Raw genomic sequence first — 22,995 nt, forward strand, 5'->3', positions numbered from 1 at the left:
ATAAAGCCTTAGGAGGGTTACCTAACAGTAATTATTAGACAAGGGCTTGCCAGGGATTTGTTTCCTCAGTGAAAAAAGCCTCATGGAATTTTCTTGCTGAAAGGGACCTAAAAACTTATCACCACGAGTGTCCTCCTTTTCTAGATGAAACAACCCAGACCCGGGGAAATCAACGTTAATGCCAAAGATCACCTGCTGATTAACAGCAAAGCTAGAATCAGCACCCAGGTTGGGTCTGGCTCCCGGTCAGGGCCCCTTTGGAACCTGCTGTGTCCCCTCAATGACGGGTACAGAGTTTGCTACCATCAAGGTTAAGATGAAAGATCTCATAAGCTGCAAATGCACCTTCACAAAATCAACTGGATCCACTTAACTCATGCTCTTCTGATCAAAAGAAACTTGTGTTCAGGGGAAGCAAAAGGTTTCTGTCTCCAGAGTAATTCAGAAATGATTTTTCTGCCAAACCCAACCAAGGAAAGAACATGTAGGTTTCCAAAGTTCATCAGCAAACACAGATCACCTGAAGAATAACACCCAGCTCCTGTTTCCTCCGAAGATGGTAACATGCTTGAAGATGAAAATGACTCAACTTCCTATCTCCCACCGCACCTAGCCCATAGTTGCTGTTAAAATTTCTTTTTAATGAATGAAGTATATAAATCATTGCTTTATACCCTGGCATTGTGCCCTTTTCCAAAGAAGCACTTCATAAACATGTGTCTAATTTCCTGTGCTGTCAGAAATATTGTTTAATCATACTGTTAAAAATAAAGACCTCCAGGGCCCACTGAACTAAATTCTCCAAACCACTAGATACTCTTTCCTCTTTGGGCCACTCAGCTGTGCAGCCGGAAATGGATCATGCAGGGAGAGCGGTAGCTCTTCTGCAAATACCCCGGAATGTGGGCTATGTCAGAAAGTGTTTGGAGAATGCCTCCAAAGCTGAGAAAGTATTTCCAAAGCAATATACACGCAAAGATATTTGAACCAGAAGCTATGCACTCCAAAACAGATGCATTGAGCACATTCACAGAATATCACATCTTTATCACGTTTAGGAGCTGCAGCCCATTCCTGTGAACCCAAAAATTAAGGTGATTATAAAACGTGTGCCACAGACTGGTATGCTTGCAATAGATCATGTAGTTTTACATGGATCTTCCTATACAGTAAAATACATATGAAATGGTGATTAAGCTCACAGGCATATGATAAATCTTAACTGACCAATGACATTAGCAAGTTTCAGAAAAAACCTGTTTTCAACAATTGCATCCTATAAAAGATATGCAGTGCCTTTTCACTAAAAAATATGTATCATCAGTTGAAATCTGAGAACAAAGGTTGAGTGTTGAAGCAACGTTCTGTAAACTATCCTCTCGTGTTCTCTGCCAGCTGACAGAGTGGAAATGACCTGCAGGTTTCCTCTCCAATAGGTGAAGGGAGCCTTTTGGATGGGTGGGAGTGTTGGAAAACGGGATTCATTCATAATATACATGTAAATACAGAGATCTGCTAAAACACATCTACCATAACCTCACAACGGGTGAGTCTACTGTATGTCAGTTTTCTTCAAGCAAACACTGTGTCCAACACGGGACTCAAACTCATGACCATGACCCTGAGATCAAGAGTCTCATGCACTACAGACTGAGCCAGCCAGGCACCCCTACTATGTAAATTATATCTCAACAAAGCTGTTTTCAATTTATTGTTTTAATTATTATTGTTGTTGTTATTATTATTATTATTATTATTTTAAAAGATTTATTTATTTATCTTAGAAAGAGACAGAGAGCATGAACAGGATGGGCAGAAGGAGAGGGAGAGAAAATCTCAGGCACCGCCTAATGCGGTGCTCGATTTCATGACCCTGAGATCACAACCTGAGCCAAAACCAAGAGCAGACACTTAACTGACTGAACCACGCTATTATTATTTTTTAAGAAGGCTCCATACCCAACATGGGGCTCGAACTCATGACTTCAAGATGGAGAGTCACGTGCTCTGCTCACTGTGTCAGCCAGGCTCCCCAACACCATCACAAGTTTGAAGCCCCTGGAGGGGGATCCACTGTTTCTGGAGGCCCTGCAATTCCAGCTCAATGCATGGAGTAGACAGAGCAAGTTCCTACCCCATCTCCCTGCTCCTAAAACCCATTTAACATATTGTCCTCAGATGAAGGACGTATCAGATATTAAACTGATAAGAACAGATGCTAGATCTTAGCCAAAAGACTGAGCATAAAGCTGTTTCTGAAAATAAGAACTGAAAAGAAACAGTTCTTTCAGGACCAGCCCAAGATGACCTTATACACCCAGGTTGACTCATCTGTAAGCCCAGGGTAGCTATGATACTTTCCACACTGGAGACCCTCTTCTAGTAAGAGCATTTTGACATACAAATCTAGATACCGTTATATCAAACCAGGCTGGTGACATTTCAAAAATTAGAATTTACAATTTCTATGTAAACAGAATTATTATTTTGTTAGCCAACTCACAGTACCAATGCCATGTTCAAGAGTGTGAATACATTATTGAATCGAGGGAAGCAAACAAACCACTTCCCTAATCTGGGGAGATGGTGGCATGACTGGCAGCCCAGGAGAGCTTCAGGAGCTTTTCTTGAACCAGGCAGCTGTTAGGGCAGCTCCTGGGGCAGGAGGAGAGGTATTTAGGGTGTAGACTTAAATGCCTCTGCTAACAACTGCAGTATGCTGCCTACACACATCTCCATCACCACAGAAATGTAGGGAAATTATATTAGGAAAATTCATCTTGTTTAAAGGCACAGGAATGAATGGAATATTCTGGGGTCAACCTGACTAATGTTTCTGCCCATAGCAAGTGGTGCTCCAACTTGGGTGTGTATCAAAATCTCCTGACTTGTGAAAAAGGCAGATTCCCAGGCCAGGCCCCAAGGCTGCCAGATTGAATGTCTGGGAACCAGGTCTAGAATCTGAATCTTGAAGGAGCCTCTGAAGTGATTTGTGCTGATGGTCTTCAAAACACAGATGGAGGAACATTGAATAAAGAAGGAGAAAAAGAGGGAAGGAAAGTGAGCAGGATAGTAGTAGAAAAAGGAAATGAAAGGAGAGAGGGAGGAAGCAAGGAAGGAAGGAAAGAGAGAAAGAATAAGGAGTTAAGAATAAGGAGGGCCCAGTGAAGATGAACACACCTAGTCAGGCCTTGCCTCGAGCACTTCGGCTGAATTTAGTCTTTGATTCTTTTCCAACCTCTAACTTTGTCTCATCTCTACATATTGTACTGTGCCTTCATCTTTTCCTGCCTCTTAGCCTTGCTTTTAGGTCCTGTGGTGGATAGGGGACCTAGTTTTAAAGGGTTTTCTCTTGCAACCCCACAGCCCCCACCTGCCATGGGACAAGACAATTAGAGGCAGACTAATCCTAGCTCACTCACTGGCCTGTAGGGTGGTTCTCACTTTGGGACCTGGAGAAAAACTTGCAGGGGAGTCTGTGTTCTAAAACCCTCAGGGAAAGAAGCACAGAGTTGGCTGAACTTGACAACTTGACAACCCATCCCCGAATGGAATCCCTTCCCTAGTGAGGACATCTGTCCACTATTGCATGGGGAAAGAGGAATGCCCTCCTGTCTGAGACCCTACACATGGTCATGCACCATTGACTCCTTAGCTCCAGAGATGCTCCTGCTCTCAGTCTTCCTTGGCAACAACCCAGACCATGAGCAATGGCCCTTAGCTTTCTCTGGGAGATTCTGACTCCTCACCAAACCAAATGGGTAAACTTTGACAGCCATGTTTGTGACATGTGACCCGTTCCCTCAGTCACTGCTGACCAGACCAAGAGTGAACATGTAACCCAAACTGACCTGATCAGAGCCCCTTTTCCTGGAAACTTGCAATTATAACTAAAATATTCTCATCCCAGCATTGGCTGGTTTCTTTTACAGAGAAGTAGAGAAAATTTGGGGGCTTAAGCATAGCTTTTTCCTACACATGAGGAATGAAATATAGGTGAGAGAGAGGAGAGTTGTATGATGGAGAGGGTTCCCCTGAGGGGACTCCACCCCATTTCCCAGTTCAGATCCTTTCCAGGCCCCTGATGACTTCCTGCACCTTGGTTCCATCAGATACTCCAGTATCATTGAAATAAAGGGTCCTTTTACCATTTATTCCAGCTCTGACCTGCAGTCAGAGCCCTCACTAATCCAGGTATCAACCAGGTACGATCACATTTCCCTTTGCCTATCTCTATCCTTGTTTTAACTCAAATCCCTTCCTTCTGTAGACGGGAAGGCAGACCACATTGTCTTACTTACAGTACAAAAATGAGAGCATTCCTCAAAAACTGATTTGGTTTGAATCACTGACTATAATATAATCCGTTGACTATGTTCAAAATGATAAAATATTGTTCATTTTGAAGTGCAAAATGGAACTATGGTTTTGTTTTATTTTTAAAAAGAACCCTTGGGAAGCCTGGGTGGTTTAGTCGAGGGGGCATGTAACTCTTGATCTCAGGGTTGTGGGCTTGAACACAACATTGGGTATAGAGATTACTTAAAAATAAAATCTTTTAAAAATAAAATAAAAAATGAAAAAGAATCCTTGGGCACCTGGGTGGCTCAGTTGTTAAGCATCTGCCTTCAGCTCAGGTCATGACCCCAGGGTCCTGGGATCGAGCCCCGCATCTGGCTCCCTACTTGGTGGGAAGCCTGCTTCTCCCTCTCCCACTCCCTCTGCTTGTGTTCCCTCCTCACTGTGTTTCTCTCTTTCAAATAAATAAAATCTTTGAAAAAAAAAAAAAAAGAAAAAGAATCCTTGTCAGGGTGCCTGGTTGGGTCAGTCCGAAGATTCTTAATCTTGTAGTCATGAGTTATACCCTCACATTGGGAATAGAGATTACTAAATTAATTAAATACATACATACCTACATAAGAATCTGAATCCTTGTCTTTTAGAGTTACATATTGAAATATTTATGCCTGAAATTATAAGATGTCAAGATTTGATTCTAAATAATACTAGAGGGCCAGAAGTAGGTGAGGGAATAGATAAAACAAAGTTCACCTTGAGCTGATAATTGTTGAATACGGGTGACTTGGGTTCATCATACTAGTCTGTTTGCGTTTGCATATATTTTAAATTTTCCATAATAAGAAACTCTAAAAATAAGGATGGAAATTTTTTCAGGGGAATACCTCTGAAATAACATGAAACTATCAACATTCAAAAGTAAGAAGAAGCTTCTTAAATTAGCGATCTAAAAGTAAGACTCTAAAGTCAGTTACCCACAGCGGGAGTGGGTCTCATGCAGCATGTAGTTAGTATGTGAGTAAAAACATGCCATGTGCGTATGACCCCATTCGCTTGAATGAAAATAGCATCTTGTGTTCAACTCATCACAAGATACCATCATGACGTTATCAACTTCAACTCATGATACCATCCAAAATAAAATATTCTAAGATCTATAAATTTCCTTTAAATTTAAACAAAGCACATTTAACTATATACTGAATAGGTTTGCATGTCTTTCTTGCACAGAGATCATGCTAATCTTCTCTGGATCGTTCCAGTTTTAGCCTATGTGCTGCCAAAATGAGCACAAGATACTTAGTAGTTTTTATTTTATTAAAAATTATTTGGTGTATTTCAGAGTAAGAAACATTGCTCAAAGTAGAACATTTTCCAAATAGGTTGAAAGCATGTGTGTCAGAAAATAAAGCATCTTGTGAATTCTCCAATGTCTCCAAAAAGCTCACTGTGTCTGTGCATACCTTCTTATTTAGAGGAGTGAGTAGGAGGGAGGAGGAGGGAGGATGCTTGTTGAGTATTCAAGAGTGGCTGATGATTCTTTATATATTCATTATGGTTAAGAGTGTCTTTTCAGGGGGGTGTGGATCTTAGGAGAAATATTTAGTTTTCCTTTTAAGTGTGGTTGTCCATTTCACCCCCATGCCAACCCATTTTCAAGGGGACCAAAGTATGTTCTCTGTCAGAGGACCCAAAGGGACCATCTTCTCCTTGCATGACCCACAGCTGTCTTGATTTTATGATTACTCACACTGTGGACACATTTGGGGGCCCACATTTGAGACTAGAAGTCCCCAGCTTCCCTTTTAGCTTCTGAGTGCCCACTCCTTTATCATTTCCCATCCACAGCACGACTTCCTCGATCGAGGGTGGTGCTTATTTGATTGGACTTTCGCAACACTCCACTCCCAATGGATCTTTCCATGATAGGATTTTGCTCTGATAACACCTGTGTACTCAAAGCAATGCATTCTATGGTCTAAGTTGTAGCTCCATTGGCTCCAAGCACTAAAGACCCACTCTCTACCTCATGGAAACAAGAAGTCATTGTAAGAACATTTTTTTCATCAAAATGCATCAAGACTAAAAAACAAAACCATTTCTCCATTCAAGAACCTAATGACCCCCTTTATTACATCTTCAGGTGTTCATGAATTAAATGAAGCTAAAGCTTTAGAATTATGAGGATAGCATTTAAAATTATTTTTGTTAATATAAAATATTTACACCACAAAAAAAAGGCAAATAATATAGCTGAATTAATAAACCAATCAATAGTTGGCATCATTTTTCCACAGAGCCGTATTTTTTTACAGACATGGTGATATAATAAGAAGTAAGTGCTATATCAAGCCCCCTTCACCCCCAAGCCAAGCTAAATTTTAGGTAAATTGCAAATTTCAGACCTTAAAATGATGTCTTAAAGAAATTTAAAAATATAAAATATTTAAGTATATATTTAAATATATTTAAATTTTTATTTACATATTTAATAAATTTAAATGTTTTAAAGAAAAATAGGAGGGCTTTTCAAATCAAAAGTTCTTCTGTGGGTTGTATTTCTGTAGATATGACTGGCTATGGAACAAAGTCTAATATTGTTATACATATTTAATTGTTTAAGACTAACACAGTAAAATTGTTAAGGTCGGATGTAGGAAAAATTTGATGTCACCTTGTTAGTATGTTTGCACAATAATTTCAGATATTAAACAAATGGTTTTGGAATATTTTGGTCTAGGACCCTCAAAAAGAAATATATTTTATAAATCTATACAGTAAATCCTGTATGAACAAGGGCACTCTCTTTTTGTTTTAACTTTATTTTTTCAGTGTTCCAAGATTCATTGTTTATGCACTACACCCAGTGCTCCATGCAATATGTGCCCTCCTTAATACCCACCACCAGGTTCACCCATCCTCCTACCTCCCTCCCCTTCGAAAACCTCAGTTTATTTCTCAGAGCCCATAGTCTCTCATGCTTCATCTCCCCCTCTGATTTACCCCAATTAGCTTTTCATTTCCTTCTCCTAATGTCTTCCATATTATTCCTTATGCTCCACAAATAAGTGAAACCATATGATAATTGACTCTCTCTGCTTGACTTATTTCACTCAGCATAGACTTCTCCAGTCCCATCCATGTTGATACAAAAGTTGGGTATTCATCCTTTCTGATGGAGGCATAATGCTCCATTGTATATATGGGCCATATCTTCTTTATCCATTCGTATGTTGAAGGGCATCTTGGTTCTTTCCACTTTTGGGCAACTGTGGCCATTGCTGCTATGAACATTGGGGTACAGATGGCCCTTCTTTTCACTACATCTGTATCTTTGGGGTAAATACCCAATAGTGCAATTGCAGGGTCATAGGGAAGCTCTATTTTTAATTTCTTAAGGAATCTCCACACTGTTTTCCAAAGTGGCTGCACCAACTTGTGTAAGAGGCTTCCACAAGGGGCACTCTTGTTCAGATTCCATTGCTACGGATTGACCGTATCCTCAACATTCATATGTTGAAGCCTAGTCCCCAGTGTAATGATATTTGGAGGTGGGGCTTCTGACAGTCAATGAGGTGATAAGGTTGGAGCCTTTACCAATGGGATTAGTGCCCTCAAAAGAAAAGACATGTGAGGGATGTCTCTCTCTCTCTCCCTGATGTGAAGTTCTGACAAGAGACAAGTGTCTCACCAGACACTGGGTATGCAAGTGCCTTGATCCTGGACTTCCAGCTTCCAGAACTGTAAGAAGTAAATTTTTGTTGTTTAAGCTACTCAGCCTGTGGTAATTTGTTATAGCAGCTGGAACTAACTAAGACACTCATCACACCAGATGGAGTGACCAGTGACAAAGTCTCCGTAACATCAACAAGCTGAGTAATTTTGTTGGACTTGATTGTTCAGTGTCTCCTCTGTGGTAGACAATTTCTTCTTTCTTTCCCCTCACAGCATTAGTTTTTCCTCAACAGCATTACTGAGGTATAACTGGTGGACAATAAACTATAAATACTTAAAGTATAAAATGTTGTTTCAGAATGAGTATATATCCATTGAAACAACTACCACAATCAAGATAATGAACATATGCCTCACTCCAAAAAATTTCCTTGTGCTCTTTTTAATCTCTTCCTGCTACCCTCCTAAAACATTCTAAGAGACACTTGTTGGGATGTGGTTGTTGAAATACAATCTGACTCAAATACACAGTTCAGAGAAACCACATGTCCCATACATGTGAGCATCACCATATGGCACATGGAACTACCAGAGGTATATTCTCTTAACTAAAAATTTTATTTTTATAATTCACATACCATAAAATCATCCTTTCAAAGTAAAAATAAATTTAATTTCAGAGTATACTCACAAAGCTGTGCAACTATTGCAATGATCTAATTCCAGAACATTTTTGTCATTCCCAAAGAGAAATTCTGTACCCATTAGCAGTCAGTGCCCCATCTCTCCTCCTTCCAACTCCAGGAAACCACAAATCTGTTTTCTGTTTCTATGCATTTGCCTGTTCTGAACATTTCATATAAATGGAATCGTACAGTATGTGGCTTTCCTCACTTATCATGTTTTCAAGATTCATCCATGTCATACCTTATATCAGTATTTTGTTCCTTTTTATGGCTGAATAATTTTTCACTGTATGGATAGGCCAACTTCTCTTTTTTCATCCATCAATTGATGGACATTTAGATTGTTTTCACCTTTCAACTATTATGAATAATGCTTTTATGAACATTCATGTGCAAGTTTCTCTGCAGTCATATTGTTTTCATTTCTGCTGGGTGTATACCTAGGAAGGGAAATGCTAGGTCATATGGTAACTCGATGTTGAACTTTTTGAAGAATTGCCAGACTGTTTTCCAAACCAGCTGCAGCATTTTACATTCCCCATAGGTAAATTATGAGGGTTCCAATTTCTTCACATCCTGGCTGACACTTGTTATTACTTGCCTTTTTTTAAATTATAACCATCCTAATGATGTGAAGTAGCATCTCATTGTGGTTTTTATTTGCATTTTACTAATGACTAATGATGTCAATGCCTCTTTTCATGTGCTTACCAGTCATGTGTACATCTTCTTTAGATAAATGTCTATTCAAGTCCTTTTCCCATTTTAAAAGTTGGGTTATTTATCTTGTTATTAAGTTTTGAGAGTTCTTTACATACTCAATGTATAAGTTTCTATTTGAAATATGATTTGCAAGTACATTTTCCCATTCTGAGTTGTCTTTCAAATTTCTTAATAAAGTTCTTGGACCCCACAAATGCTTTTTATTTTAATGAAGTAAAATTTCACTGTTTATTCTTCTGTTGTTTGTGCTTTTGGTATCATATCTAAGAATTCATTGCCAAATCCAAGGTAATGAAGATTTACCCCTATGTTTTCTTCTAGATGTTTTATAATTTAGCTTGTACATTCAGCTCATTGATCCATTTTGAGTTAATTTTTATGTATGGTATAAGTCAGGGCTCTAACATCATTCTTTTCTCTGCCCTATTTGTTGAAAAGACTATTCTTTCCTCATTAAATTGACTTTGCACTCTTGTTAAAATTGACCACACGGGTTTGGGTTTATTTCTAAACCCACTAGAGACTGCTTCTCTAACAATAGCAGAATACATATTCTTTTCAAACTCACATGGAACATTCACTAAGATAGGCTATGTATTGAACCATAAAACAGACCTCAACCAATTTAAAAGAATAAAAATCATACAAAGTGTCCTCTCAGGCCACAGTGGAATTAAATTTGAAATCAATTTAAAAAATAACTAAAATATTTTGGCATTAAATAACACATTTCTAAATAACACGTGTTAAAGAGGAAGTCCCAAGAGAAATTTTAAACAAAATAAAAATGTAAATATAACTTACCAAAATTTGTGGGATGAAAGAAAATTTATAGTATGAACTATATATATTAGAAATAAAGAAAAATCTAAAATCTATAATCTAAGCTTCTACCCCAAAGGAAGCAGAAAAGAAATAATAAAAACAGACCAGAATTCAATGCAATTGAAAACAAGTAAACAATAGAATCACCAGTGCCAAAAGCTGATTCTTTGAAAAGATTGGTAAAATGATCAACCTCTAGCCAAGCCAACCAAGACAAAAAGGGAGAAGACACATATTACTAGTACTAGATCTGTGAGAGTGGGACTTTTCCAGTTTTGCATGTAAGAAGGTTGGAAGTCACCACTCCTTCCTAATAAGTAAAAAGCTGAACAGACTAAAAAATCAACAACTCTTCTTGGATCCATAAAAAAGGGGACAACACGGGGCCACTGGGTGGCTCAGTGGGTTAAAGCCTCTGCCTTCAGCTCAGGTCATGATCCTACGGTCCTGGGATCAAGCCCTGCATCGGGCTCTCTGCTCAGCAGGGAGCCTGCTTCCTCCCCTCTCTCTGCCTGCCTCTCTGCCTACTTGTGATCTCTGTCTGTCAAATAAATAAATAAAATCTTTAAAAAATAAAAATTTTAAAAAGGGGGACAACATAGGGCAAACTGCTACTGTAGGTTGGAAACAGGTGAATACAAGGAGTCAAAACTTACTGGAGTGGGGACTCTCTGAAATGCAACTCTTGAAGAGAAGATCATGAAAGATAGAATAAAAGATGTGAGGTGGGTCTCTGGGAAAAGGTAAGGCTCAAGAAACATGGACAAAGGCAGGGGAAGACCAAGAAGATCATCTACAAAGGTGGAGAGTACTTTGTTGGGGGGGGGGGACAAGAATATTTCAGTGAGCACTTGCATCACTCCTGGTTCCTGGCTAATAAACCAGCTACTCATAGAAAGAGAAGTGTCAAATGCAAGGAAATAAATACTACAGTGTGAACCACTATCCATTTGTGCCAAAGTATTCACCCATTAGGAAAAAAAATGAGAAAAATCAGTGCACCAAAGTGAAATTATCATAAAGGGCAATTAAAAGGATAGTCTTTTATTGTGAAAAGTTTTGAAGTTAAAATGTCCCTTTTTTTAAATCATACACTAAAATAAACACAAAATGGATTAAAGACCTAAAGGTGAGACCTGGAACCATAAAAATCCTAGAGGAGAGCACAGGCAAAAATGTCTCTGACATTGGCCATAGCAACATTTTTGTAAATATGTCTCCTGAGACAAAAGAAATAAAAGCAAAAATAAGCTGTTGAATTTTCATCAAAATAAAAAGCTTCTGCACAGAGAAGGAAACAACAAAACTAAAAGGCAACCTACTGAATGGGAGAAGATATTTGCAAATGACATATCTGATAAAGGGTTAGTATCCAAACTTTATAAGGAACTTATACAACTCAACATCAAAAAACACAAAAATCCAGTCAAGAAATGGGCAAAAGACATGAACAGACATTTCTCTAAAGAAGACATACATATGGCCAACACACACATGAAAAGACTCTCAACATCATTTACCATCATGGAAATGCAAATAAAACTACAATGAGATATCACCTTACACCTGTCAGAATTACAAAGAAAACAAAAACAAACAAAAAAAAACAAAAGAAACAATAAGATATGGAGAAAAAGGAACCTTCATGCACTGGTGGTGGGAATATAAGCTGCTATTGCTACTGTGGAAAACAGTATGAAGTTTCCTCAAAAAGTTGAAAATAGAGCTACCCTACAATCCAGCAATTGCACTATTGGGTAGATACCCAAAAGTGGTAGATACCAAAAGACAAAATTCTAATCCAAAGAGATTCATGCATCCCTGTATTTGTTGCATCATTCTTTACCATGGCCAAATTATGGAAACAGCCCAAATGCCCATCAATAGATGAATGGATATGGAAAATGTGGTATATAGATGGAAAATGGAATATTATTTGGCTATAGAAAAGAATGAAATCTTGCCGTTTGCAATGACAAAGATGTAGCCAGTGAGTATAATGCTAAGTGAAGTAAGTCAGAGATAGACAAATACCAAAAGATTTCACTCATAAGTGGAATTTAAGAAACAACAAAAATGAACAAAGGGAAAAAAAGAGAGAGAGAGAGAGAGAAACCAAGAAACAGGCTCTTAATTATGGAGAACAAACTGGTGGATACCAGAGGGTAAGAGGGTAGGAGGAAGGGTGTAATAGGTGATGGGGATTAAGGAGTGCACTTGTCGTGATGAGTGCTGAGCAATGTATAGAATTGTTGAATTGCTATACCGTACATCAGAAACGAATATAATACTGAATGTAAACTATACTGGAATTAAAACTTTAGAAATATCTCTTTTAAAAATGAAACCCTGAGATATAGGTGATTGTTATGACTTTTAAAATGTCATAATTGGGGTGCCTGGTTGGCTCAGTTGATTAAGCATCTGATTCCTGATCTCAGCTTAGGTCTTGATTTCAGGATTGTGAGTTCAAGCCCCACACTGGGCTCCATGCTGGGCGTGGAGCCTGCTTTAGAAAAATGTCATACCTGGCAAAGTAAAAATTAATAAGCAAATACCAAACAATACAAACAATGTTTGGTTAGCATATTTTTCTGGTCTATAAAGCAAAACAGTTTGGGAAATACTAATCTAAACTTTTCATTATTATATAAAATTCCTTATAATTGTAATAGTGTAAGATATTTCTTATCTGGGGGCGCTGGAGTGGCTCAGTGGTTAAGCATCTCATGTCTTATCCCACAGTCCTGGGATCAAGCCCTGCATCAGGCTTCTTGCTTGGCAGGAAGCCTGCTTCTCTCTCTCCCACTCCCCCTGCTTGTGTTCCTTCTCTTGTTGTCTCTCTCTCTCTGTCAAATAAATAAATAGAATCTTAAAAAAAAAGGTATTTCTTATATGTTGTTTATATTTAATTTCAAAGCTGAATGAAGACTAAAAAAATATGTGGATCTATATCATGTATACATGTAGATGAAAAATTTTAAAGTACCATCAAAAATAACTCATGACTATTTTTACTCCTATGCCTCATGAATGTACTGTTATAATATATTTATGTGTGATAAAACCTAGTAATGATATATTACCTTTTTATGTATTTCTGGATGATGCATCCCTCCTTTTCAATGGATATCTGAAGCTCACTTTTTTCTTTTCTTTAAAGATTTTATTTGTTTATTTCTCAGAGACAGAGAGAGAGAGAGAGAGAGCAATTGCACAAACAGGGGGAGAGGCAGGCAGAAAGAGATGCAGGCTCCCTGCTGAGCAAGAAGCCCATGGTGGGACTTGATCCCAGGACCTTAGGGTCATGACTGGAACCAAAGGCAGATGCTTAACTGACTGAGCAATCCAGGCATCCCTCTTTTCTTTTTTTTAAGTTTATTTATTTTTAAGTAATCTTTACACCCAATGTGGGGGTTGGACTCAGGAACGTGAGATCAAGACTCACATGCTCCACTGACTGAACCAGTCAGGTGCCCCCGAAAGTCACTATTTTCATCTTGAACTTATCACAGCCCACCTTCAACTGATATCATACCACTTCACTTATAATGTAAGACTTTTACGGAAAGAAGCTTCTGTTTCCCCCCTCCCATCCTCTGTGCTCTTAATGTTCTACATTTTGCCTCTGTGTGTATTATTAACTTCACAATATGTTGCTATCAGTTTTGTGCTAGACCATACATCCTTCATAAGAGTGATGTTGCTCCCCCATCGTGTGATTAGATCAAAATGCCTGAAAAGGTAACTTAGGAGGGTGGTAATGAAAAAGTTGGGAGTCACTGCTCTAGGCAGTCAGTTACCTTTTAATGAAAATTCAAATGTAGAGGAAAATCATATTTAATTCATACCCACATATTTACCATTTCCAGTGCTTTTTATTCCTTTGTGTAGATTACAGTTTCCATCTGGTATCATTTTCCTTTAGTCTGAAGTGCTTTCTTTTTAAACATTTCATGCAGGTGTGCAGGTGACAAGTTTGGTCAGCTTTTATTTGCCTGAAAAAGTTTTATTTCACCCTCATCTTTGATGGATATTTTTGCAAGATGTAGAATTCTGCATTGATAGTTTTTAAAAACACTTTAAATGTACCTTCCCTGGCACCTGGGTGGCTCAGTCAGTTAAGCCTCCGACTCTTGGTTTCATCCCAGCTCATGATCTCAGGATCATTAGATTGAGCCCTGCATCAGTCTCTGCACTCAGCAAGGAGTCGGCTCGCGATTCTCTCTCCCTCTTCCTCTCCCTCTATCTTTACCCCTCCCCATCCCTCTCCCGCCCTGTGTTCTCCCTCTCTCTCCCATCTCTCTCTCCCTCAAATAAATAATTAATTAAATCTTTAAAGGGGTCTTCCAGTTGCCTTCTGACTTCTAATTTCTGACAAGAAGTCCGCTGTAATGTTACCTTCTGTCTTTTGTCTTCCCCCCCTTTGTTTGCATTTCAGATATTCCCTCCACCATTTGTTTTTAGCAACTAGGTTTTGATGCATTTGGCTTGATGTGTGTGTGTGTGTGTGGTGTGTGAGTGAATTTTATTTAGAGGTCATTGAATTTTGGGGATCTCTGTGTTAATAGTTTTCAAATTGGAAAATTTTTCAGCCATTTTTTTTAATGTATTTTCAGCCCACTACTCTTTCCTCTCTTTCAGGGTCTCCAATTAAATGTATCTTAAACTGGTTTATATTTTATATTCCCTGCAGATCCTAAAACTTCATTATTTCCCCAGTCTTTTTCTCTATGTACTTTATTCTTGGTGGATTCTGTTTCTGTGTTTTCAAGTTTCCTGATCTTTTCTTCTACAGTGTCTAATTTTGCATTAATCCAAGACAGTGAAAATTTAATTTTGTATATGGCATTTCTACCTCTAGAAGTTTCCTTTTTAAAGTTTTCCTTTTTATCATATATTTCTTTCATATAAATTCTTAAACTTAGTTATATTATCTGTTTTAATATCTACTAGTTCCCTTGTATCTGTCATTGTTAAGTCTCCAGTGACTGATTTTGTTGATTTTTTCCCCAGTTTTAGGTCACATTTTTCTTACATATGTTATTTTAAATTGAACGGTGGTTATTGTCTGGATTGACTTACCTTTAAAGACTGATTCAGCAGGCAGTTTTTTTTTGAAGCTATCAGTTTGATACCCTTCAAGGCCTGTTTTTAAGCTTTGCTTAATCTATCTAGATTAGGTTTCTTCCAGAACTAGTTCAGCCCCAATGCTGCTCTTGAGTCTGTGGTGAATGCTGCTGATGTTTCTAATCTGGCTGGCTGAGGAAAATGTCTTCCAGCTCTGTGTTGCCTCTGGGCATTGTTCAGATTATAATTCTCTGGGCACTCTTTGTGTAGTAGGGGGATTCAGTCTAGCACTCAACAAAGATTCAACAAGGCCTTCACACAAATCTCAGGAGTTCTTTCTGTGTATAGATCCTTCCTATCCAGTGCTCTTCCCTTACTTCAGCCTTCCTGAATTACAATCCACGTCTCCTTCAACACAGCAAGTCCATCATAACCTACTTTCCCCCCTCTTAGCACCATGGCTCATAACAAGCTTGTTTTCTTTCTTTTCCTTTTTTTTTTTTTTAAGAGCTCACAGCCCAGTACATTCTGTCATGTGATATCTGGTAGTATTTGGTTTATATATATTTTAAAGTTTTCTAGCCCCTTATGGTAGAGTGTGAAGACAAGACTGGAACCACTTATTATATCATGGCATGATGCAGAAGGATCACAAGTTTTGATGTACACTCTTTGTTGTAAGATCATGATTGAAGTGATTCAGATTTTTAAAATTACAGTATTTTATAATTCTTTGTGATTTCTTGTTTTGGTTTATTAATTATTTAGAAGTGTGTTGCTTACTTTCCAATATATAGGGATGTTCTGGTTATCTTTTTGTTACTAATTTCTAGATAAATTTCACAAGATGGCAGCTGGCTGTCCCAGTCAGTAGAACATGTGATTAATCTCAGGGGTCTGGGTTTGAGCCCACATTTGGTGTAGAGATTATGTAAAAATTTTTAAAAATATTTTTTAAAAAAGAGATGAATTTCATGAGGGCCAGAACACATTCTCTATATAATTATTATCTTCTGAAATTTGTTGAGATTTGCCTTTTTGTGGCTCAGCTTAATATTATCACTTTTGGTAAAGATATCATGGATACTTCAGAAGGTGGGTATTTTGTACTTAACAGTCATATATATACAATGATCTATATGAGTTAATTACATCATTTAAATTGCATTGTTAAAATCTTCTCTATTATTATTGATTTCTAATTTATGTCACATATTGTATTTTCCAAAGATAGCTCCAAAAATATCTTCCTTCTCACAGGATATTCTAACAATGTGACCAAGCTGGTATTCCCATCAGAAAGTGAAGTCTATCCTTCCCTTTGAACCAAACTGGCTTTGACCAACAGATATGGAAGAATTTTACTGTGTGACTTCCAGAGGTGGTCCTAAATGGTGACTTCATTTCAATCTTGTTTGCTGGCACACTCACTCGATTTTTTTAACTGTTTCCATGGTTTTGTCTTTTCCAGAGTGTCATATATTTGGATCATGGCATAAATAGCCTCTTAAGATTGGCTTTTTTTTTTTTTCATTTAGTAATATACATTCAGGGATCCTCCATATATCTTCATGTTTAATAGCTTGCTTATTTTAGCATTGAATAATTAATAATTGAGTAATAACCAGCACAATATTCTCAAGGTTCACCTGTGTCATAGCATGTGTCAGAATATACTTTCTTTTTAATTCTTTATGTATAAACCATTATATTACATTGTATGTATATGCTGTATTTTGTTTATCCATTCATCTATCAATGAATACTTGGATTGCTTCCATCTTTTGGCTGTTGTGAATATGCTGCTATGAACATGGGTGTGCAAATCTCTCTTTGAGACTGCTTTCAATTCTTTGGGGGTATATGGTAGAATTATAGTAATTCTATTTTTAGTTTATAAAGAACTGCCATACAGTTTTCTATAATTGTAGCATCATTTTATACTCCTGATGACAGTGTCCAAGAAGGGGAGTGGGCCCTAGAGGTTGAACTGATTGATCACCAATGGCCAGTGATTGAATTGGTCATGCCTAGTACTGAAGTCTCCATTAAATATCCAAATGGATGGAGTTTGGAGAGCTTCTGGATGGTGAACACTTGGAGATTTGGGGAGAGTGGTATTCTTAGAGCCTGAAAGCTGTGAGACTTTTCCTGGTACTTTGCCCTTCTACCTGGCTATTCCTGAGTTCTAACCTTTAATAATAAGCCAGTGATCTAGTAAGTAAAATGTTCCTCTGAGTCTGTGAACCACTCTAGCTAAGTAATAGAACCCAACATTGGAAACTCTCATCTATGGCCAATAGATCAGAAGCACAGTTGACAACTTGGTCTTGTGATAGGCATCTAAAGGAGGGGATGCTAGTCTTATGGGACTGAACCCTTAAACTGTGGGATCTGATACTATCTCCAGGTAGATACTATTAGAATTGAGTTAATTACTTGGTGGTTGTATTAGAACCCCTCCCCACATTGCCCTACATTGGAACTGGGCACAGAACACTTTATTTGTTAATACTTGTTATTTTCTGTTTTTTTGATAGTAGCCATCCTAATGAGTTTGGAAACTTACTCTTTAACAATGAATTTAACTCATTCACATTTAATATAGTAACTGATTTCTTATGTCTTATTTTATGTTTTTTATTTATATTGTTTTATTTGCCCTTTAACTTTTCCAATTTTTTTATTGTATAGATTGAATTTTCTTTTTCTTAAACCTCCTCCTCCTCCCATAGTTTGGAAAAGTATACATACTATTGACATTCTATTGTCTATTGACAGCCCTTAATTTTTAAATCATTATTAAAAATCCATATTTACTGAATATTTACTATATTCTAGTCTCTGTGCAGGTCGTTTTATTTTGATTATCTCATTTAATTCTTAACAATAATTTTGTTAGGTTGGTTTTATTTTTTAAATGAAATTTTCATTTTAGAGTAATTTTGCGTTTATAGAAAAATGGCAAAGGCAGTACAGAGAGTTCCTGTATACTCAATATGGCACATCTATCAAAAGTAATGATCAAATATTGATACATTTGTTAAATGAAATTTCTACTTTATTCATATTTCTTCAGCTTTTCTAAATTGTCCTTTATCTGCTCCTCAGTTGTCCTTAGAATCCTCTTGGCTGTGACCGATTCTCAGTCTCTCTTTGTTTTTGATGACCTTGACAATTTTTGGAGATGATCCTTAATTTTAATAAAACTTTTTAGGGCGCCTGGGTGGCTCAGTGGGTTAAAGCCTCTGCCTTTGGCTCGGGTTATGATCCTGGGGTCCTGGGATCAAGTCGGGCATTGGGCTCTCTGCTCGGCAGGGAGCCTGCTTCCTCCTGTCTCTCTGCCTGCCTCTCTGCCTACTTGTGATCTCTGTCTGTCAAACAAATAAATAAAATCTTAAAAAAAAACCACTTACTAAACATGCTTTCTATAAGCATTTAGAATGAGTCAATATAACTTTGGGGGGTGGGGGACAAGATAAGATCTTAAGCAACTCATGTTTTGTAGCAATAATCTGAAATTTTAGTTCCAGTATATCACCATGGTTCTTTTCACATTACTCTGTTTTGTCTCTTTAAAACTTTCTTAAAAGTCTTAACCTTATGATTTAAGTATGAGTTTTATTAGTTTATTTTTCTCACCACTTCTACAAGCTTTGAATTTTATTCCCTTTCTTGGAGTCCTTGTTTTTTTCTCCCGAAGAATATTTTTTCAGGAAGGATGAATGGGTAATAAACTTTTTGAATCCTGTATGTCCATGCTTTTTTTTAATCTGTAAATTGGTGATAATATTACCTATCCCATAGAGTTGCTGAAGATTAAATGAAGAACAGTTTTAGGCTTTTAGTAGAGTGCTTGGCGCCTGAGAAGCAATGAGTGAATATTAGCTGTTGTTAATCTTGCAAGGAGCACGGATTATTTTGTAAATTAAAAGAGAATTGCTTACAGGCATAAGCAAATGAGAAAAAAAAGTAACTAGGAAAGTTAAAATTAAGAGATTTGATAGAACAATAGAACAGGTAATTAACCCCTTCTATTGACTTGGTACATACAAAAAAGGTCTGAGCATTTTTGCCAAGCATTTTAACCTGGGTTATGCTGTCATCCATGGCCCAGAAAGCCAAGTGGGTGTTGAAAGCCACACTGCCCATCTGTCTCCTCAGAGGTCACTAGAGTTTATCAGCTGTTGTGTACCCTTAGCATGAGTCAGTAGGGTTCTGGGGAAATGTCTTTCTAGTTATAGGGAGTGACAATTGAATTCAAAGATTAACAAACACAAAATAACACTTGAGAAGCGTATGTCATGTCAAACACAGAGGGAGGAAAAAAGCATCAGAGTATTCTTTATACAGACCAAAATTTCTCCAATTGATTCTTTGTTATTCATGAGCAAGGAGGGAGAACAAATTGTTATGCCTGACACCAGATTTCAGGGCTGGAATTTTGTGGTGTGATTCATGTAGCTATATTTAATATTTGCAGAGTCATAGAGTGACTCCTGTCTAAGCCCAGGGAAACCTTCACCCAAGGGATCCCTTCTCTACCGGTGCTTGGCTTAAAGACCCTTAAAGGCTGATATTCGTATACCATATACTTTCATCGCACGCTTAAATGGTGGTCCTGTGATTGCATAAAGACCAATGCCTGCTAGGTCTTTCATATTAACTTAGGAATGTGTTGCCCTTGTAAAGATAAGGCCGTTACTGCTCTTGACCTTGTTGAAGGTGTGTGACCAGTTTGGAATTTTTAAAGCCAGAGCCTCTGGTAGTTTCCTGCACCAACAGGATGGAATCCTGGAACTCCAGGTACACAAAAAAGGAAAAAAGAAAGTGGTATTTTAAAAAATGTGTGTGGTATTTTTAAAAAAAGTCACAATTAGGTAGGATATTGTGTTTAAATCTTCTTGTAAAACACTTGTAAATGTTGATGTGTATAGTATTTAAATAACAAAAGACATGGCTTCATCAATTTGTATTTTAAAAGCTTTCACAGGAAAGAGATGATGGTTAATGTGGCTAATAAAGAAAAAGATGATAAAGTATTAAAAAGAACAGAACACTTCTGATGGCTTCACACTCCTGCTGGAAGCATGGGAAATAAGGAAACACAAAATAAAACAGCTGGGTGGACTCCAAGGAAATAAGAATGGCTTCCCCCCAACCCCCTACATTCCCCTAAATAGGAAATAAGAGGAAAAATAAAAAGCCTCCAAATCACAATAGGGGAGCATTTAAGAATTCTAATATTGTAAATAGACATTCAGGCTGAGTTTTCCAGGCAAAACTCAAACAGGAAATAAATCCTTAAGTATCAACTAAGAGACTAATAAAAGAATAAGAATATTTTCAGATTTTTGAAGTAAATCATTAAAAAAACAAACATGAAAACAACACAATGATGATATTTTATCAGATGTCACATATGACAACAAATGTACATACCAGGCTTTTTACAAGATCAAATGAGATACTTTGAGACTATAAAACATTATTAAAATGTGTGGCGATATTAGCATTATTGGGGAAAATAAAAGCATCAGGACTCTCTCTTCTTCCTTCTCCCATTTCCATTCTTCACATTTACCTTAAAATACAAGATTTTATTTCTACCCAAAAGCCCAAGGGGCTGCCTAGTGTAAAATGAACATGCAAAATCTGACTTCTCTTTCTTCTCTTATTGTTCAGTTGTGAAAAGATCTGTTTTCCTGGCAGTTATTTAAAAATTGTTATGGAAAATTTCAAACAGATAATGAAGAATCATAGCATGAACTCCCTAGACTCATTCCGCAGCTTCAGTGCTCATTAGCTTTTGGCCCATCTTTTTCCACGTATAACCCCACCCAGTCCCCCAACTCAAATTATTTTGAAGCAAACGCCAGAACTCATTATCATTTCAGTTATCACTTCACTTGGAATTATCTTAAAAGATATATACGTTTTAAAAAGAACATGAACCGCAATAACATTATAGCTTCTTAAAATAAAAATCATTTTTAAATTTCACCAAAGTCTAGTCAGTGCTTCATTCTCCTGATTATATCATTTTTTAAAAAAGATTTTATTTATTTATTTGCCAGAGAGAGAGCACAAGAGAGCACAAGCAGGGGGAGTAGCAGGGAGAGGGAGAGATAGAAACAGACTTCCCACTGAGCAGGGAGCCTGATGCAGGACTCTATCCCAGGACCCTGGGATCGTGACCTGAGCCTAAGGCAGACCCTTAAATGACTGAGCCACTGAGGCTTCACAGTAATCATATAATTTTTTAAACACATTGTTTGAATTGGGATTCAAAAAAAGGTCCATTCATTGTGATTGATTATGTATCTCTTATGACTTTTTAAAATTAATTATTTTTAAACATACAATGTATTATTTGCCCCAGGGGCACAGGTCCTTGAATCATCAGGTTTACACACTTCACAGCACTCACCATAGCACATACCCTCCCCAATGTCCATCATCCAACCGCCCTCTCCACGACTCCCCTCCCCCCAGCAATCCTCAGTTTGTTTTGTGAGATTAAGAGTCTCTTATGGTTTGTCTTCCTTTCTTATGACTTTTTAAATCCAGGGGCACTGCCCTGATAAATCTTTCTCTCCTCAATCCTCACCCTTTAGTAGGTCTGACCTAGAACCAGGGACCACCTAGTTGACTCAGCATTTTACCATCTGCCTGAAAAAGTGCTATACATCTGAATTCCTTCCTTTTCTTTTTTCTCCAGGATTTCATGGCTCTGAGGATCTAGGAAAAATTCTAGGGTCTAGGAGTAAATGAGATATCTGTTTTAAAGAGGGCTTCCAACATTACTGAAGATATTTATTTTTCCTCACTCCCTGCTAAAGCTTGCACTGATCACTGGTATAAGGGACATGAAAAATGCTCTAGTAGAAATTTTTGTGTACATTTAAAGTAGTATTATTGGTAATGTTCTCATTCCAGAGTGTTCTAGACAGGGAGAACTTTGCATGGGGAAGTACAAACAAAACTGAGTCAGGAGTAATCTATGTTATTAATTTCAGGGTATCCATAAGTAAAACCAGGTAATTATTCACAAGCTCAGGAAACTCTCCGACAAGAAGTCATGGCTATAAGCCAAGAAAGAAAGCAATGGTTATTTCCCTAATACCCACTTAAGAGAGGAAAAGCAATTCAAGAGCAGATCGTTTAGAGAAAGGAAGATGGAGAAGCACCAGTCCAGTAGGTATCCAGCCACTTATTCGATGGGACCGTAGTACCAGTGATGCAACAGATCTGATCTCTGGCTTCCACCAGCGTTTCAGGAACTGGCTCATTGAGGGTTTTGAGCAGTAAGGAACTTGAAAGATGACTCACTGTCCTAGACCCACCCCCAGCCCCATCCTTCTCACAGATGAGAAATGGCAGCCTAGAGGGGCTGTGAGATTTGCCCCAAGTCCAAGAGCCAGTTAACTGCAGAGGGAGTGCTGACACACAGGGCACCTGAGGCCCATGCCAGGGTGCTCTCCACTCTCCTGCCTTCCTTCTGTCAGGTTTTGAGAGAGAATGTACAAAATGTTGGCAGCCATTTGAAGGAAGTAACACCAGCCATGGAGCTAACCTGATAGCACCAATAGTCAGGAAGCTGGAGGTTCTCCTGGAGGGGAGGAAGAACTTTCCTCTTCCTTCCTCGGCTCCATAGCTGAGTGTATGAAATAAACAGACACATTAAGAGCAGAGAAGGGAGACAAATGTATTCATC

General features: G+C 37.8%; 2 non-coding genes across 2 annotated transcripts; both read right to left on the bottom strand.

Annotated features, from left to right (window-relative positions):
• Window positions 1-2,063: 2,063 nt before the first annotated feature.
• On the bottom strand, window positions 2,064-2,249 carry LOC116580940. The gene has a single exon (XR_004281837.1). It is a non-coding gene; the product is annotated as a U2 spliceosomal RNA (small nuclear RNA).
• Window positions 2,250-5,483: 3,234 nt separating this feature from the next.
• On the bottom strand, window positions 5,484-5,591 carry LOC116581594. The gene has a single exon (XR_004282124.1). It is a non-coding gene; the product is annotated as a U6 spliceosomal RNA (small nuclear RNA).
• Window positions 5,592-22,995: the final 17,404 nt, after the last annotated feature.

The sequence above is a fragment of the Mustela erminea genome, chromosome 1 (genome assembly GCF_009829155.1).
Source record: "Mustela erminea isolate mMusErm1 chromosome 1, mMusErm1.Pri, whole genome shotgun sequence".
In the NCBI taxonomy this organism is placed as follows: Eukaryota; Metazoa; Chordata; class Mammalia; order Carnivora; family Mustelidae; genus Mustela; species Mustela erminea.